At 36.7% G+C, this 3,502-nt stretch overlaps 1 long non-coding RNA gene across 13 annotated transcripts in view; it reads right to left on the bottom strand.

Annotated features, from left to right (window-relative positions):
* Positions 1-178: 178 nt before the first annotated feature.
* LOC137496744 (uncharacterized) overlaps positions 179-3,502 on the bottom strand; it is a 46,525-nt gene continuing 43,201 nt past the window's right edge. For all 13 annotated transcript variants that reach the window (XR_012387409.1, XR_012387408.1, XR_012387398.1 and 10 more), the window contains one exon: positions 179-705. This is a non-coding gene — a long non-coding RNA (uncharacterized lncRNA). The remainder of the gene's footprint in view (positions 706-3,502) is intronic.

Here is a 3,502-nt window from a genome sequence, read left to right as displayed (position 1 = left end):
GAGCGTCGAACCGACTGAACTGCAGATAGAAACACGAGTCGGTTCATTTGAACGGTCAACCGCTACAACATTTGAAGTCCCACTAATACAGCGCTCATTGAGAATCGGTTCAACTGAATTATCGTAAAGATCCGACTCGAACGAAATCGCTTGGACTGAGTCACTTTCGTTTCCGTAGGGGGGGGAGACATGATTTATTATTTAATACAAAAACACTGTGATGTTTTATAAACAGGCAAAGCATGTAATGAGTGTTAAGTAGACTAATCATTACGTTACATAAATAAATAACACTAAGATATATGGATTACCGCGCTCACTTAAAATGGTACGAGCCGACTCATTGTTAAGTTGACTGAACTCATACTACTCTGATAAAAGTTTGATTATAACTCAGCATGATGTTTAATCAATCTCTGATTATGGACAGTGGAGGTATAATGAATGAGATGAGCTATAGGCAGAGATCAGTCAGTGTTTGTGGAGTTCAGTTCAGAGGATGTGATGCTCCTGTGGTCTGATCACTCATCTCGGTCCTTCAGTTTCTGTCTTCAGACCTCACTGAAGGAAAAGTCAATCATGATTGACACACAGAGGATGTGAGTCTGCAAACAGCCCTGGGCTTCTCTCTGGTGGTTTGAGAATGATTTGTTTCATGAGGTTCTTTGGTGATGACGTCATGCTTTTCCATTAACAGCTGCATGCCTGTAAACACCAACCACAACACAGCATAATACAACACCACAACACAGCACAATGCAGCACTGCAGCACTCAGCTCTGAGATTATTAGTTTAGCTGCATAAGGAGTATGTGGGGTTCCCATGATAGAGGATAATAATAAAATATACAACATCACACAAGCCCAAGATTTGAGGTTCGATTCCCAGTGAATGCATTGATGTGAAATGAAATATGCCTTTAGCACAATGTCATTTGCTTCAGATCAGGGGTGACAAACAGCCCTGCTGGGCTTATTTCTAACTCAATACACACACCCTGTAGCTTTAAAATATGCCTGAATGACTGGATGAGCTGGATCAGGAGTGTTTAATAGGATCGGTCATAAACTGCAGAGCTGTGGCCTCCAGGAGTCTGAAACATCAGCTTTGGATTAAAGCTTCTGCTAATTGCATGAATATGGATCCAGATACAAAAATGCAGGATCCATTAACTTATTTTCTTATCTCAATATTGCTGTGATGGATAATCATAACAGTATAAACTTTACATATTTCTGTAGCTCAATGAGTTAGCATCATGCATGAACTTTACACAAAACATTTGCATATTTTCCACCCACTTTAACATGAAATATTAGCATATTCTCCGCCCTACTTAAACATGAAACATTAGCAAAGGGTCTGCCCACTTGAACATGAAACATTAGCATAATCCCCACCCACTTGAACATGAATTATAAGCGTATTCCCGCCCCCTTAAACATGAAAATGTTAAATATTAGCATATTCTATACCTAACTTAAATATGACCTCTCTGGACAGTAATTTTAAACATGGAGAAATCGCTTGCTTTTAAAAATGTCTAATAAGCTCATTTAATCCCGCCCCTTTTCTTAGCGCTGCACAACAGAATATCGCATGCTCAAACTCTAATGTGACCGCAGCTTAAAACATGAAACATTAGCATATTCCCTGCCCACTTGAATATGAAAATTTTAAACATTAGCATATTCTACGCCTAACTTAAACAACAAACATTAGCATATTCCCTGCCCACTTCAATATGAAAATTAGCAGACCATCCACCCATTTGAACATAAACATTAGCATATTCCCGCCCACTTGAACATGAAAATGTTAAATATTAGCATATTCTACGATTAACTTAAACATGAAACATTAGCATATTCCCTGCCCACTTAAACATGAAACATTAGCATACAACCCACCCATTTAAACATGAAACATTAGCATATTGCCCACCCATTTAAACATGAAACATTAGCATATTCCTGCCCATTTAAACATGAAACATTAGCATATTCCCCACCCATTTAAACATGAAACATTAGCATATTACCCACCCATTTAAACATGAATCATTAGCATATTACCCACCCATTTAAACATTAAACATTAGCATATTACCCACCCATTTAAACATGAAACATTAGCATATTCCTGCCCACTTAAACATGAAACATTAGCATACAACCCACCCATTTAAACATTAAACATTAGCATATTGCCCACCCATTTAGACATGAAACATTAGCATATTCCTGCCCATTTAAACATGAAACATTAGCATATTACCCACCCATTTAACCATGAAACATTAGCATATTGCCCACTCATTTAAACATGAAACATTAGCATATTACCCACCCATTTAAACATGAAACATTAGCATATTGCCCACCCATTTAAACATGAAACATTAGCATATTACCCACCCATTTAAACATGAAACATTAGCATATTGCCCACCCATTTAAACATGAAACATTAGCATATTCCCCACCCATTTAAACATGAAACATTAGCATATTGCCCACCCATTTAAACATGAAACATTAGCATATTACCCACCCATTTAAACATTAAACATTAGCATATTACCCACCCATTTAAACATGAAACATTAGCATATTCCTGCCCACTTAAACATGAAAAATTAGCATATTTCTGCCCATTTGAACATGAAACATTAGCATATTGCCCACCCATTTAAACATGAAACATTAGCATATTGCCCACCCATTTAAACATGAAACATTAGCATATTGCCCACCCATTTAAACATGAAACATTAGCATATTGCCCACCCATTTAAACATGAAACATTAGCATATTGCCCACCCATTTAAACATGAAACATTAGCATATTACCCACCCATTTAAACATTAGCATATTACCCACCCATTTAAACATGAAACATTAGCATATTCCTGCCCATTTAAACATGAAAAATTAGCATATTCCTGCCCATTTAAACATGAAACATTAGCATATTGCCTACCCATTTAAACATGAAACATTAGCATATTGCCCACCCATTTAAACATGAAACATTAGCATATTGCCCACCCATTTAAACATGAAACATTAGCATATTGCCCACCCATTTAAACATGAAACATTAGCATATTGCCCACCCATTTAAACATGAAACATTAGCATATTGCCCACCCATTTAAACATGAAACATTAGCATATTGTCCACCCATTTAAACATTAAACATTAGCAGATTTCTGCCCATTTAAACATAAATCATTAGCATATTCCCCACCCAACTTTAACATTATCATATTCCCAGCCTATTTTATCATAAATCATTAGCATAATCCCGCCCCCTTTAAGCAGAAACATAGGCACTTTATGTGGTGTATATGCATGTAGTCATGAATCTGTTGTTAATTGTGTGTGTGTGTGTGTGTGTGTGTGTTTGTGTGTGTGTGTGTTGAGCATGTTAAACTGAAAACCAGAAAGTGTAAATAAGAGCCTAAAGATCTATACACACACACACGCAAATACA

The sequence above is a fragment of the Danio rerio genome, chromosome 11, assembly GCF_049306965.1.
Source record: "Danio rerio strain Tuebingen ecotype United States chromosome 11, GRCz12tu, whole genome shotgun sequence".
NCBI lineage: Eukaryota > Metazoa > Chordata > Actinopteri > Cypriniformes > Danionidae > Danio > Danio rerio.
Note: the sequence above shows the minus strand (reverse complement) of the source record. Positions and strands in the feature narration are given on the sequence as shown.